This window comes from Choloepus didactylus, chromosome 4 (genome assembly GCF_015220235.1).
Source record: "Choloepus didactylus isolate mChoDid1 chromosome 4, mChoDid1.pri, whole genome shotgun sequence".
Classification (NCBI taxonomy): domain Eukaryota; kingdom Metazoa; phylum Chordata; class Mammalia; order Pilosa; family Megalonychidae; genus Choloepus; species Choloepus didactylus.
Window position 1 is genome coordinate 185,598,119 of NC_051310.1, and position 16,573 is coordinate 185,614,691.

Here is a 16,573-nt window from a genome sequence, read left to right on the forward strand (position 1 = left end):
TCATATTGGATTAGGGAACATTCCAAGCCAGTTTGGCCTCATCTTAACCAATAAGCAATTTCAAAGACCTTATTTCCAAATACAAACACATTCACAGGATTGAGGGTTAGGATTTGAACATGTCTTTTTTGGGGGGCACTATTTGTTTTAGTTTCCTAGGCTGCTGAAAGCAAATACCATGAAATGATTTGGCTTAAACAATGGGAATTCACTCACTAATGGTTTTGAGGCCTGGAAAATGTTCAAATCAAGGCACCATCAAGGCAATGCTTTCTTTGCAAACACTGGTTGCTGGTGATCCTTGGCTCCTCTGACACATTGTAGGGCCTGTGGTGGCATCTATTGGTTTCTCTCTTCTCTTCCAGGTTTGGTTGATTTCAGCTTCTTGCTTCTGAGGCTTTCTGTGTCTCTGTCTGAATTTCATTCTCTTATAAAGAATCTAGTATTAGGATTAAGACCCACCCCAATTGAGGTGGGACACACCTTAACTGAAGAACCTCATTAAAAGTTCCTACTTACAATGGTTTTACACCCCCTGGAATGGATCAAATTTAAGAACATGTTTTTCTGGGGTACATACAGCTTCAAACCATCACACTATTCAACCTATAACAGAATTTATAAAGGAAGAAAAATGGTGGTAAAAAGAAAGAAGTATATTGGGACTGATTGCAAAAATAGCAGCAAATATGTAACTTTGATTATCAAAAGCAATTATTAGACTTATTTAAATGAAACAAAAAATTTTGTCAGGCAGTGCACTAAGCTTAAGAAATACAAAAGTATTTCCTGGAAAAATGAATTCAGAGCTGATAAGAGTTCCTAACTGATGCAATATTAGAATAGAGAAATTGCAAAATCCTCTGGGTACAGTGACTGTCTGAGAGAGTCTGGACAGGCTGCATATTGAAGACTAGGTTTGAACTAGGTCTTGGAAGATGAGGAGGAATATGAAGCTAGAAAAGGGGAAAAATCTTCCAGATAGAGGGAAAATATATGTTGAAACACAAAACTTTGTGAACAGATGTGATGTACTTGGCTAGGATGCGAAAGGTGCAAAAGAGAAAATGTCAGGAGTTGAGTTTAAAGCCAGATATCCATTGGTCAAGGAGCTCTGAGTGCCTGTAGTGCCAGAGAATACTGGGACTTTTGCAGCTGATTGAAGTTTTATTAGATAAAAAATAATATTCGTATCCATCATTCACAGAATATTAAAGCTAGAAAAAAATCCTAGGAAATGAACTCATCCAACTACCCACAGTAAATAGAAATACCTTTTCTAACACCCTTGCATAAAACATTTTCTTTTGTTCCACATCTTCTCCGATACTTGATACTGTCATGTTGTCAGTCGTTTTTGGTCTTCTGCACATATTGATATCTTAATATGGATTTATTTTGCAGTTACCTGATAGAAATGATGTTAAATACCTTTTCATATGCTTATTGACTTTGAATAAATTCTCTTTTTAAAAATTCAAGCTTTTTGCCTGTTTTTTGATTAGATAATTTTATTTTTATTCCTTTTAAAGTTAAGGAGGTCTTTATACATTTTGGATAAAAACTTTTCTTTTTTTTAAAAACCATGAATTACAAATTATTTCTCCCAATCTGCAGCTTGATTTTTCATTTTGTTAATGGTTTTGTTTGATGAATTGAAGTTCCAATTTATAAAGCATTTCCTTTATGATAAATGCTTGTTAATGGCCTGCATAATAAATTTTTGCTGTCCTGAAGATCATTAAGATATTATCCTACATTTGTGTTCTATTCATTGTCTCAACTTTATATTTAAGGTTACATGACATATATATAATTAATTTTTTGCATGCTCTGAGCAGGGGTCAAAGTTAATATTTTTTTCACACGGATTCATTTCACCCAGCACATTTTAGCCTCAACAATTTGCAATCTGAGTTTTGTCATAGCTATGTATTTGTGGATCTGTTCTGGGATCTATATTCTCTCCCAGTGGTCTAATATTCTATCCCTGTATCAATACTATGTGGTTGTAATTTCTGTATTTTATAATAACCCTGATAATCATATTTAAATCTTCAAAATTTATGAGTAGTTTTCCAAATTGTCTTGGCCATTCTTGATCTTTTTCCTTCCAGCAGACTTTTTAATATCAGATTTTCAATTTTCACAAAGCATCATTCTGATATTCTTTTGGAATAACCTGAAACATATAGACAAATTATAGGGAAAATCATATCTTTCAAAATTGACTTTCCAATCTATAAACCTGATATATCCTTCACTAATATATCAATATAAAATGGTGATGTTAACTTGATCGCTTGGCTAAGGTGGTGTCTGCCAGATGTCTCCTCGACAAAATTAGTCTTTTTTCCTTTCCATAGCCTTCAGAAATTAGTCAGAGTTCTCTAGGGAATCAGAATCAACAGGAGATATCTGCAAATAGGAGATTTTATAAAAGTGTCTTACGCAACTGTGGGGATGCATGAGTCCAAATTCTGTAGGGCAGGCAGCAAGTTGGCAACTCTGATGAAGGTCTTCAATGAACTCCCCAGGAGGGGCTGGCTAACTGAAGAAGAGAAATTCCATAGGGTAGGTTGCGAGCTGGCACTTCAGTGAGGGTCTTCTATGAATTCCCCAGAAGAGAATGACTGGCTGAAGAAATGAAAGTTCTCTCTCTTCTCCTTAGAAGTTTTCAACTAATTGGTTTAAATTCAATTGATTGAATTCTCTCATTGCAGAAGACACCCCCTTCATTGATGTAATCAGCCACAGATGCAATCAATTGACTGATAATTTAATAAACCAGCCTTCTGGTTTACTAACTAGCCCACAAATGTCCTTGCAGTAATAGACCAGAGCTTGCCTGATAAGACACCTGGACATCATCACCTGGCCAAGCTGACAAGTGAACCTAACCATTACAGTCAGTAAATCCATCCCCCACTCACGGAGGGGGGAATTAAATTCTACTCCAGGGGAGAGGGAGGTATCTATGTATATTATTTGGAATTTTTCTGTAAGGAAGATTTGTCCTTTCTCCTCATTTATTTTTTTCAATCATACATTTATATTACTATGGGCTCATAGGTATTTATTTTATATTTTGGGTTATCACCCAATTTCATACCATTTATTTTGTTCCTTTAGTTGTTCCAGGTTTGCCATTGGGAACTCTTTCACATTAGCTTCTAAGTCTTTTTTATATGTTCCCATCTATGTTTATTTATTTTTAAGCACTTCGTACCTTCTAGTACTATAAAATGTTCCAAACTTGTCTCATATTTTCCCTGCCCTAGTTTTACTATGTCATTCCTCTAAGCATCTCTGGATCCTTTTACTGTAGAATGGTACCTATAAACCCAAATCTGGTTGCTAGGAGTACTCTAATGATATGCCACTCTCCTAGAACTTCTCAGTGAAAAGAGCCAGGAAATATATGTGTGTGTATAAAAATATGTAGGCACACATATCTATAACTGATTCTGTATCTGTCAACATGTGTACATATTAAAAATAGTCACTAGTATAATTATAAAAATGTTTTTTCATGAATTGTAACAAATGTACCATACTAATGCAAGGTATTTAATAATCGGATGGTATATGGAAACTCTGTATTTTATGCATGATTTTTATGTAAACTTACTTCTTCTCTAATAAAAATGTTGGCAAAAAAATAAATAAAAAAAACATGAGTTCACACTGATATCTCCAACTCTAATCCAGCACCACAGGGTTCATTCTAGCCTTCCCTCTTGTTTATTTATAACTTTTTTCTCTTAACAGTGAGGAAACCTACCTCCCATTATTTCCCATTTATTTACTTAATTGTCCAAACCTGGTTTATAGGTAAGCCAGCTTCAGAACTGGCAACCCTTACCCCTGTGAGAAATGAATTTGCCAACTACAGTATAGAATTTATATGTTTATTTTTGGGTTTAGCCTATTTTTTCCAGCCAAAATACTGTTTTCCAAAGTTATTTAGGAGGGCTCTTGCTTTGTTGTTGTTGTTTGTTTTTTGTTTTTTTCCACTACTTTAGTGAGGTTATGTTCCATGTTTGGAATAGCATTTTATTCACTTGCAACCGTCTACATTCTATCCCAAGATGTACCAACATCCTGGTTGATTTTGTAAATTTTCACGTATTGAATTCCAATTCCAATCTTTGTGGTGTAAAGTTGTATGGATTTTGACAAATGCGAAAAGTCATGTACTTACCACCTGAGTACCATTCAGAAGAATACCATCACCATAAAAATGTCCCTGTGCTTCTCTTTCATTGTAAGCCCTCCTACTCTCCAAACTTGGTATAAACCACTGAGCTGTCTTCCTTGCCAACAGTTTTGCCTTTTCCAGAATGTCATATGAACGTAAACATACAACATATGATTTTGCTACTCTTAATTTCAAAAATAATGTGCTTAAAATTCACTCATTCTGTTATTCATCAATAGCTCATTCCATTTTATTACTAAATAGAGTTCTATTCCATATATCATTCACTTGTTGAAGGAAATCTTGGTTGCTCCCAGTTTTTATTTTATTTATTTTACTTTTTTCCCAAAAAATAAACAAATTACCTTTATTAAGTTACCACTTCTGTCCTTACATTGATTTGTTTAAAACAAATAGTTTGAAATACCAAAGTGAGTAAACATAATAAATAGAAAATGGGGATGCATAGTGCTAGAGATATATCAACCATCTTCATCTGCTGAAGACAAAATTTGACACACAAGTAGTATTGTTGAAAGAACAGCCAAAGTACCTGGGAGAGGGTCGCTTAAAGTCTGGACCATTCACCAAAAACTATATTCACTATGTATCTGGAAGCTAACCTCACTATGGTACTGAATACTAGCCCCCCCTAAGAACAATTAGAAAATATCAAAAGTGCCAGGGGACTTTTATCGACAGTTTTTTAAGTCAAAGTTTAAAAATATCTAACAATTAGGCAAATAAGCTAAGCCACAGTGCAGCCCCTGTAACAATAAGTTACACAGTGTGAATTTAATAACTTAAGTGTGATATGGTTAATATAATACATACTGCATGAATTTCTAAACTAACCTCTTTCAAGTAAAGTGATAATTAAAAAGTTTAAACTTAGTTTCGATTTCTGCTCTGAAGAGGGATGTCAGTATTCTAGCAACAGTGATGACATCTGATTATTGTAAATGCATAACATGCTGATGTACACATTGCTTTGAATTATACTTGAATGAAGAAAATATTTCTATGTACGTGTGGTTCGATATTCTATGTGCAAATTTTAAATGGTGCAGGTTTATAATCAAAGCTGGGTTTAACAAATACTTTCTGACTTCTAAATTTAATGATGAAAGTCCTTTCTAAATGTGAATAAACTTAGAAGTAGGTGGCACAGGTTCTTCTTTCTCCTCTATGTGTGAGGAACTTCATGTAGCATTAATTCCCGAGGTGTATTTGTTTCTGGACCATACAGCTTACATGCTCTTCTTTCAAAGGCAGCTACCATCTGCTTTACAACTCCATCAAAAAACAGTGTGGCCATGGAGGTGAGAAGGCAGTGGCATGACATATTTAAAACTCTGAGAGAGAAAAATTTCCAACCAAGAATACTCTATCCAGCAAAACTCTCCTTCAAATTTGAGGGAGAGCTTAAATTTTTCACAGACAAACAAATGCTGAGGCAGTTTGCCAATAAAAGACCTGCCCTACTTCAGATACTAAAGGGAGCCCTACTGACAGAGAAACAAGGAAAGGAGAAAGAGATATAGAGAATTTTAACAGACATATATAGAACCTTACATCCTAAATCATCAGGACGCTCATTTTTCTCTAGTGATCATGGATCTTTCTCCAGAATGGATCATATGCTGGGATATAAAACAAGCCTTAATAAATTAAAAAACAACAACAACAACAACAACAAAAAACTGAATACATTCAAAGCACATTCTCTGACCACAATGGAATACAATAAAAGTCAATAATTTTTGATTTGTAATTCCACTATTTACTTCCTACATGATATAAAATAAACAAACTCTAATGACAAATCAGTGGTTTTGAACTCAATGTAAAATATGTAATTTTTGACAAGAAGAGTATAGGAACATAGTTTATGTGTCCTATTGAAGTTAAGTTGGTATCAAAGAAAAACAAGATTGTAATGGATTTAAGAGGTTAATTTTAAGCCCCACAGAAAACACAAAGAAATTATCAGAGAATATGACCATAGAGATGAAAAGGAGAGTATGGGTTAAGTGAAATGGGGGAAGGGGCAATGGGGAGTTAAGAAATGACTGTAGGGTTGCTGTTTGAGGTGAAGGGAAATTTCTAGTAATGGAAGGTGGGAAAGAGACAGCATTACAACATTCTAAATGTGACTAATCCCACTAATGGAATGCTAGGGAGGGGGTGGAATGGGAAGATTTAGGCTGTATATATGTTTCCACAATTAAGAAAAAAAAAAGACAGTCTAAATAGATGACAATTGAAAGCCAAGGATGACCCTGGATGGGATCTGAGGATGGAGGACAGGAGGCTCAAAGGGACACAGTTGAGACATAAGGAAAAAATTAAAAAAAAAGGAAATATAGAATGTAAGCCTTGTATCAATGTTGAATCTCTTGTACATCTTAGCTGCGTTTAATGGGATTGCATAAAAGAATGTTCTTGTTCATGGGAATTGTATATGTGAATTATAGTGTTTGTTCAAGGATGTGGGTAGCTAGCTCTCATATGTCCAGAAGACAGAGCAATAGATGATGGATGATAGATAGGGAGGGAGGGAGGGAAAGAAATAGCGGTGTGACAGCATGTTAAAGTTGGTGGATCGTGGTATCAGGGGAGGGGGGTCAGGTTATGCTGGAGTTCTGTGTATGGGGTTTGTATTGTTTTTGCTACTGTTCCTATAACTTTGAATTTATTTCAAAATAGGAAAAAAAAAAAAAAAAAACAGTGTGGCAAGCTGAAAGTGTAGAAGTGAGCAAAATTCAAAAGAAATTGAAAAATCCAAAGTACAAGTTCTTGGGTAGCCAGGAAGACCTGGGCTAAAACATCAAACAGTCTCCAAGTGATTGAAAAGTCTCCCATCTATACAGGATGCCTTTGCCAAATGTAATTTCACCAAGGTTACTACTGAGGTGTATCGCTCCAACATGGGTGGAAACCCAATATCTAATTGTGTTTTGCAGTATCCAGATCTCTTTGATATAACATCTGAATTTTTGCACCAAGGAACAAAATGCTTATAAACGTCCGTTCCTGATACATCATACATTTCCTGCATAGAATATCCTGTAATTCTCCTCTCTGAATATTCTTTTCTTTTGTTTGTTAGTGGTGCAGCAATTTTGAAGAAAGTTCTTGCATGTATCTCCTTAGGTACAATTGCGGTATGTAGTGGAAGACTTCTGCTCATCAGTATCCCGCAGGAAGCTAAATGTCTGACATTACGCGAAGGTTCGTGCACCAGAGCCAAGGCTCTGGCCTTTGTCCCAGACCTCGGACAGCATCCTGAGACCACCTCCCTTAAGGCCCTCTGACCAATCCGAGCTGCCACGATAGTCCCACTAAAGCCATCACCACCTCCCTGCTTCCAGTTTTTAAAATTATGAATACAACTTCTATAATCTATGATTTACAGGTATTTTTTTGTGTATGAATATAAGTTTTAAATTCTCTAATGCAAATACTTAGGACTGTGATTGCTAGGACTGCAGTATAAGTCTATAGGTATATACAAAAATATTACCATCTCAAGCAGAATGCTGATAGTTTATCCCATTTACATCCCATTTATTCTCCCCACTTTATGAAATAGTTGTATGAAATATTGCCTTTACATACACGGAGAACCACACTAAACAATGTTATACATTTCTCTTTTAATGGTCAACCACAATTTAAAGAATTAAAGGGAAGAAGAGCAGTCTATTACATTTACCTATATGTTTATTCTGTCCATTACTCTTTTTTTTCACTCTGATGTTTCACATAACTTTCTATTATCATTTCTTTACTCTCTGCCCCTCTTTAGAAGATACTGTAGGTGGGACTCTGACTTCAATGCTTTTCTATTTTAAAGTGGCAGCCCTCCCCCTCCCCAGCTGGTGCTGAGGTTGTGTCATCTAGGTAACCCACAGTAAGTCATACCAAATAGTACTGCAGACACTTTTTTAACTAATTTGACTTATGAAGCATAACCCACAGAAATGCATTCTTAACCTAAACAAGTTAGCAACAGGCTAAAGTAGATTTAAGAAGGAACCACACTCTTACAACATATCATGAAATGTCCAGGTTGTAGTCCAAAATTACTTGGCATACAAAGAATCAGGTGTACCAGTCAGTGTTCAACCAGAGAAGCAGGAACTGGCTGACAAGATCATGGGGTCTAGCCAGGCAAGCCCAAAATTCATTGGGCAGGTTTTCAGGAAGGCATACCAGAGTAACTGGACATGAACTGAAGTGACTGTCCACACACAGAATTTCTTCTTCTTTAGGGAAGACTATAAAGCCTTTTGACTGATTGAATCAAGTCTGTCTAGATTACCTAAAAAAATTACACTTACTTAAAATCAACTGATTGTAGACTTTAATCACATCTACAAAACACCTTCACAGCACTTAGTGTTTGATTGAATAATTGTTTACTATAGCCTAGCCAAACTGAAACATCAAAAAGACCACCACGTCAGGAAAAGCTCAACTTGAATGAGAAGAGACTATCAACAGATACCAAAACTAAATGACACAGATGTTGGAATTACTGGGCAATGATTTTAATGCAGCTATTAAAAATTTCTCCAGTGAACAATTACAAACATCCTTGAAACAAATAAAAATTTAAAAATATCAGACAATAAGTAGATGCTATAAAGACAAAGAACCAAATGGAAATTTTGGAATTAAAAAATACAATAACAAACATTTAAAAAGCTTTATACCAGGGCTCAATAGCAGGATGGAGATGACAGAGGAAAGACTTAATGAACTGGAAGATGGATCAATAGGAAGAATACAGTTTAAACAAAAACAAAGTAGAAATCTATTGAAAGAAAAACAAACTGAGGCTCAGAGTCCTAGGAGCCAATAACACAGTATCTAATAAAAGATTAATTTATCGAGTCCCAGAAAGAAAGGAAAAGAAAATGTGAAACTGAAAAAAAGTATTTGAAGAAACATGACTATTTTCCCCATAGTTAGTAAAAAGCAAACTCTGAACCTACAGATTTAATAAGCTGAGGAAACCACAAACAAGATAACACAAAGGAAATCTATACACAGACACATCCTTATCAAATTTCTAAAAATTAAAGATAAAGAAAAAATCTTGAAAGCAGCCAGAATTCTAAATCCAGAGAAAGTATCCTTCAGGTATGAAGTTGAAATAAAGACATTCCAAGATGAAGAAAAGCTAAAAGAATTTGTCATCAGCAGATTTGCTCTAAAGAATGCCTAAAGGAAGCTCTTCACACTGCAACTTTTACCAGTGTTTACTTCCGGAAATTAGAAGAGCAAGAGGGAAAGTTAATGCATATAAATTGTTTGACAATTATTTAAAAATGCATGCATTATTCCATGATTAACACTTTAATGTTAAAAGTCATGTTTCGAGAATTCTAAGTATTAATTTTGAAACAGTCCAAAACATGTGTAAGAATATTGCCTGCTCTAACATCTGCCTGTAAAGCAATGCTAGACTTTACAAATTAATAACAAAAGGAGAAATACTGGAGTTAATAAAGGGACAAATAGTATGAATAGATGATTCACAGAAAAGCAAGTCCAAATGTTAATAAATGTATGGAAATATTCCCAATTTCCCAAGCAGTGAGAAAGAAATATAAATTAAGTGACAATGAACAAACATTCTATAACCATCAGATTAAAAAACTGGAAAGGAATAATTCCAGTAGCTGGTGTCAATGGGGTCAAGAAGAGCATATATAGTAACTGGTGGATATGTAACAGACATATTTATTTTATATATTAATGATGGTTATACTGTTTTTGGAAAGCAATATTCAAATAGTTATTAAAGTATCATTATCCTTTGACCATACAATTTGCCCCTAAATCTGTTTTATTGGAAAAAAATTATCCAAACATAAAGATGTTGGAGTATTGTTTGTAGAGATAAAATATTGGAAACACAGTGACTCTTGTCAATAAGTGACTGGTTGAGTAAATCATGATAGACTGATATCTTCACCATGGAACACTATACTGACATTAAAAACTACATAGTTAGATATGTAACAACTGACTTGATGGATTTTCATATCATGCCCAAAAGAGATAAGAACAAGATGCAGAGAAGTGCATATAATATGGACAAGTTATGTTAAAACAGGAAAAAAACAGGTGTACAAATGAAGTTATGTAAATAGTGAGCACGTGCATGTCTTTGCATATAGGCAAGTGACCATGGAGTACATTATGCGGGAACACACATCAGAGCGTTAGCATTTGTTACTGGCAGCTGAGGGGATAGGCATGAAATAGTGATAGAACAGAGGTTATATGAAATACAGTGACTCAATATATTTTGATAATACTTAAGTAAAAATAACAACTACAAAAACTATGAATTCAGCATAAATCCCCTGAAACAAGAAGGAGACATCAAGCACAATTTTGTAGGGAAAAAAACTCAGTTATCCAGGAAAGAATACTCTTTAAAAGTCCCCGAAATGTCCTCATACTGAATATCTTAATTATATTCTCTTTAGCCACGCTGATTAAAAGCCATTAACAGTCTCTTAGGGATGAACATTTTGAAATTAATTTCAGAATATATTTTATATTGTATGTATTAGTATGCATAGAAATAAATATAGTAAATTATATGGAATTTTCACTTAAAATAACAACAATAAATCAAAGCTACAAAGAAGCTTATTTCTTTTATGTACTTACAAAATTTATCCCTTTTGAGCACAATGGGTTTAGGTGGAGAGAGAATGCAGCAAAAGTAATGTGAAATTCTCCCAGAAAAGCATTTCATTACTTTTCTTCAGAAATTGTCAAATTTCCAAACTTGCCAGATTTCCACTCAGTTTCAATTTTTTCACATGGTTTTACACTGTAGATATGACATCAACTTTTGAATAAAAATTGCATGGACAAATCCAGGTAACAAAATGTCAATCTACATCAAAGCTAATTATTCTATTAAATGTGTTCAGTGAGTTGGGACTCCTGTGGGTTTTTAGCTGATAGAATTACATCTGAAGTGAGTTTCCTGCCAAAAAACATTGACCTGAGATTGAATGAAATCTGAGTTAGATTCACCTCTCAAGTGAAGATTCCTAGTCCTTACAGCATAAAATAAAGACAACTCATATTGCTAAAAAGAAATTTGAAAGTCCTCCATTATCATTTTTGTCCTTCAAAATGAGTAAAAATAAAATCTAGTTTGGGCATTGGTGAAAACATTTATCCAGTGTGGCATCAATTTGAGAAGTATTTTTTGTTTTTTGTTTTTTGTTTTTGTTTTTTTTTTATTAGGATATAAGATGTCTTAAAATCCAAATGTTTTCTCCCTGAGATGTAACTTTAAAAAGACTTCATTAAAATAAAAATACTCTATTGTGGGTTACAAAAGTATACAAATATTAAATTTACACTTGGTGTCTCTAGTATATAAACACAGTATCAATTGAACTGGAAACAAAATGTAGTTGAAGCATTTTCTCAGTAAAAAGACAATTGTAATACTGAGTATATAGCATGAAAACTTACATGGACTGTTAAGGTCAATGCTAATGAATAGCATTGATTTACAAATAGAAACAGTTTATGGTTTTAAATTTTTTGTAACCTGTATCCATTCCAAACTCAACTAGGTAAGACGCAAACTGAAAGCATTATTTGCAAATGAGGCTGAGGAATTCTACCTGAGATTTTATGTACACACTCTCAATCCTTTGGACTCATAACTTAATTACCATGAAAAATATTTGAAAAGTGAACCATTAAACACACACAAACTTACTTTTTTCAACAGCTTCCAAGCTATGCCTCCAATAGGAGAAACTCTAGACTGACTTTGTGTGTCATTCGATGTGGCTGGAGCAAGCAATGAGAACCAGTTCAATTTGTATGAAGAGTGGAGAGTCTCATGAACAGAATAGAGAAGCTTGGATTTGGGCTATGGTCTATGGAATTAAGGATTAAATATTTCATGTGAAAAACTAATATTACAATTGACAAATTAAAATAATACAGCAAAGCTCCAGTGATAATCATGTCACATTTACTACATATTTGAGTTTAACATACTAGAAGTTAATGTAAAATTTTACAACTCAGACTCACTACTAATTGTACCAAAAGTCAACACCTAAGAACAATTGTATTCCTTATATGTGAATTGGGCTGGATGCAAGGCAAGAGGACAGTGATTCTAATCATTTTTAAGATCTTGGCACATGCAGAAAATGCTAATATTCAAAAATCACTCTTTGAGAAAGAGTAGGCTATCAAAAGCTGGATGTGAGAGCTCACCCTAAACTTCTTCTCTCCATTGGTGCCCCACTTCAGGAAGGCCTAGTGGATCAGTACATCAGTTTAACTCTAATCTATTTGCAGCACACAAAGGGAGTGTTAGGATTGTGATCAATGAGAAAGAATATGACCAAGCTAAGGTTATTCAAAGTCACTAATTAGGAAAATATTAATACTTTCAAAACTAAAATATGTTCCACAATTTTTATTTTGATGTGTTCTCCTATCAAATTTTTGGTAACAAGATTAGAAAAGCTTCATAATTTGAGTTGCAAAATTCTCTTGCTCTTTTGAGAAACACTTTAAATAGTATGCTATCTCTTGCTTGAAGGTTTATTTGACTTTAAAACCATCTAGATCTTGTGCCTTTTTGCAGGATATTTTCAAAACCTAATTCACTTTCTTTAAGGACTTCCATTTGATTCAGTTATTTTCTTGAATCAATTTTGCTAGTTTATATTTTGTTAGGATAATTTGCTTCAATGTATTTCAAAATATTGAATATAAAACGTCTCATAGTATCCTACTGTGATTGCTTATGCTCTTTTGCATGTGCAAATTGATTCCTTTTTAAAATCTTAATATTCTTTATTTTCATCTTATTTCCTTGATCCTTAATCAATCTTGCTAGAGATTTTTATATTTTATTAACTTTCTCCAGAACTGTTGTTCTGTTTTTAACTTTTTAAGTTGAATGAGGTCTGTACCAGGCAGGGTAGTCTAGATTATGCCTATCAACTCCTGAATCTTCATGAAACACCCACACACAAAAGTTCATTTCTTATGCTGTATATTCAGTGTTAATTTACAGGGAGTTTCTGCTCAGAACTGTTTAGGATCCAGGCTGATGGAGTCTTGTCTTGACATATTTTTTCACAAATGTGGTAGCAGTGCAAAGGGGGTATGCTACCTCAGATACTGGCATTTAAATTTCTGCTCAAACATGGCACACTGCATTGTTACTCTCATAATTCATTGGCCAAAAAATCATGTGGTTATAACTTAACTTCAAGGACAAGAAAGCAAAATCCTACTGTGTGTCCAGAAGGATAAAGACCAGAAATATTCAATAGACAGCACTAATGACATTCACAATTTATTTTTAATAAATTAGTTATTCTTGTTTTAAAATGTGAAGTATAAATCTTTTATAAATACCATTTTGGACATTCCCATAGGTTTTCATTTATGGTGGCATTGTTGCTATTCAGTTCCAAATACAACCTTGATGATTTCTTCTTTGCCCTTTTTAAAGAGTTTGTATATAAGATTTTAAAAATTATTTTTCTTTTGTTTTCATTTTCAAAATATAGGAATTTCTGGGCTGTCTCTTTGTAATTTGTTTCCAATTTTATCACACTATGGCTAGAGATATATTTTATGGAATTTTGGTTCTTTTTACCTGTAGATATTTGCTTTGCAGCCTGGGATATGAATTGGTTTTATACATGCCTTATGTGTACTAAAAAAAAAAAAAAGTGTCCACTTTCCTTTTGCAATGTGAATTCTCAGTATGTGTTTTAATTGTGCTGTTAAACTTTACTTTGTCATTATTAATATTTGGTGTGTCTACCTTTTTCATGAAACTGAATTAAATTTGGCCATATGATTTTGAATACAATTTCTATCAATTTTTGCTAGGTATTTATTTTTTTATTATTATGTACATGTGGATTAATGATTATTGTAGCTTCTTTATTAAATTTGCATTTTAGCATTAGGTAAATGTTGCTTAATTCTGATTTTGTTTTAAAACATACTTGTCTGATATTAAAATTGCTGTGCTGGCTGTTACTTCATGGTCATTTTCTTGGCATGTAATTTTCTATCTCTTTCGACTTTCTGTCTTATTCAGTCAAATAATTTTTAACTACATTGACAGAAAATATCCTTAAAAACATAAATAAAGTTATAGCTCTTTCAAACAACATATAGCAGATGTTTTCTTTAAACCCAACTTGGGAATATCTGTCCTTCTTCAAGGGAGTTTGATTTATTTAACATATCTTATGAGTATTTATAAAACTTGATGCATATTTAATATTTTATGTGGTATTTCCTGTAGACAATGGGTTTTATTTGCTTCTTTGTCTTTTTACATCATTTATTGTATTTATTGATTTTTATTTTCTTCCCTTTTTATTATTTAAACATTTGTTGCTTGGGAGTCATACATTCTATTTATATTATTTTTGAAATTTTAGATATACTCCTGGTTAATTATGTCTAAGGTAAATAAATTTGTATGTTCATCTTTAGGATTCTTAAAATTCTGAGAATTTATTGAATACTATATTTCCATCTTGTTTTTAAAGTTTCCTGTATAACCAATCATCTTATTTACCAAAGTGTTTACAGATTTGTTTAGTCATTCTTCTTGCTCTTTCCATCTCAGTATTTCTTTGTCCTGCAGTATGTAGTTTCTTCAAGGTGGGTGGGTGAATAGTAAATTATCTTAATCCTTTAGTTTTCCTTTTTCTTTTATCTTGTTTGTTACGTTTTCTTTAATAATTTTTGAATTTTGCTATAAATTTGGAATGATACTTCAGCTGAATATAAGGTTATTCATGGGTAGAGAGATATATCCCCTTAATGATTTGGAGATATTAATCTAGGGTGATTGTCTAGGGTCATTGTCTAGATATTATCTAGGATCATTCATTATTATCATTTGCTTTCAGACTAATTTTTGTACATTTTACCATTCCAGTATTTATCTTCTATTTTTCCTTCTGGTGTCATACATACCTTTACCCTTTCTCTTTCAACCGTACTCACAGTCATCTTTGTTCAGTGTACTTACAATATTGTGCTACAATCACACAATATTATGCTATCCATTTCTGGATCTATACAATCAGTCCTCTTCAACATTCTATACTCCTTTCAGCATCAAATGCCTGCTCTACCCTTTTTTATCTCCTGATATCTTCATTTCTACACTCTTTTCCAGACCTCTCTCTCCTGTCTTTTCCTATATTTCTGTAGCACTACCTTCAGTATTTCTTGTAGAGGAGGTCTCCTTATCATGAACTCTCACAGTGCCTATTTGTAAATATTTTAAACTCTCCCTCATTTTTTAAGGACAGTTTTGCTGGATATAGGATTCTTGGTTGGCAGTTTTTCTCTTTCAGTATCTTGAATATATCATACCACTGCCTTCTCACCTCCATGGTTTCTGCTGAGAGATCTGCACTTGGTCTTATAGAGCTTCCTTGTATGTGATGGATTACTTTTCTCTCACTGCTTTCAGAATTCTCTTTTTGTGTTTGACATTTGAAAATCTGATTAGTAAGTATCTTGGAATAGGTTTATTTGGACCAAATCTGTTTGGGGTACACTGCGCTTCTTGGACTTGTAATTTTATGTCTTTCATAAGGGTAGAGAAATTTTCATTGATTATTTCCTCTGTTATTCTTTCTGCCCCTTTCCTCCTCTCTTCTCCTTCTGGGACATGCATAACACATATATTCTTGAATGTCATGTTGTCATTCAGTTCCCTAAGACCCGGCTCATATTTTTCTACTCTTTTCCCTATCTGTTCCTTTGTGTACAGGATTTCCTATGTCCTGTCCTCCAGCTCACTGATCCTTTCTTCTGCCTCTCCAAGTCTGCTGTTATATGTCTCCATTGTGTTTTTCATCTCTTCTATTGTGACTTTTATTCCCATAAGTTCTGCCATTTGTTTTTTCAAGTTTACAAATTCTTCCTTATGATCACACAGTGTTTTATTTATATCCTTAATCTCTTTTGTCACATTTTCTTTCAATTCATTAATTTGATTTAGAAGATTTGTTTGAACATCTTTAATTAGTTGTTTCAACTCCTGAATCTCACTTGAGGTGTTAGTTTGTTCCTTTGCACCATTTCTTCGTGTTTCCTGGTGTGGCTCATGATTTTCTATGTCTAGGCATCTGATTTTCTTGATTAGTTTATTCTGGAGGTTGATCTCTATCTTTTCTTTGTTTCTCTCACTAACCCGTTGTCAGGCTGGCTCTGTCCCCTTGCCTTCCCCCCCAAATCATGTGCCCACCATAGCCTGCCACAGAGATGGAAAGAAGGCACTGGGCACCCCAGAAAGTTCAC

At 33.8% G+C, this 16,573-nt stretch overlaps 1 pseudogene; it reads right to left on the reverse strand.

Annotated features, from left to right (window-relative positions):
- Positions 1 to 5,387: 5,387 nt before the first annotated feature.
- LOC119530809 lies at positions 5,388 to 7,509 on the reverse strand (annotated as a pseudogene).
- Between the last annotated feature and the right edge of the window lie 9,064 nt (positions 7,510 to 16,573).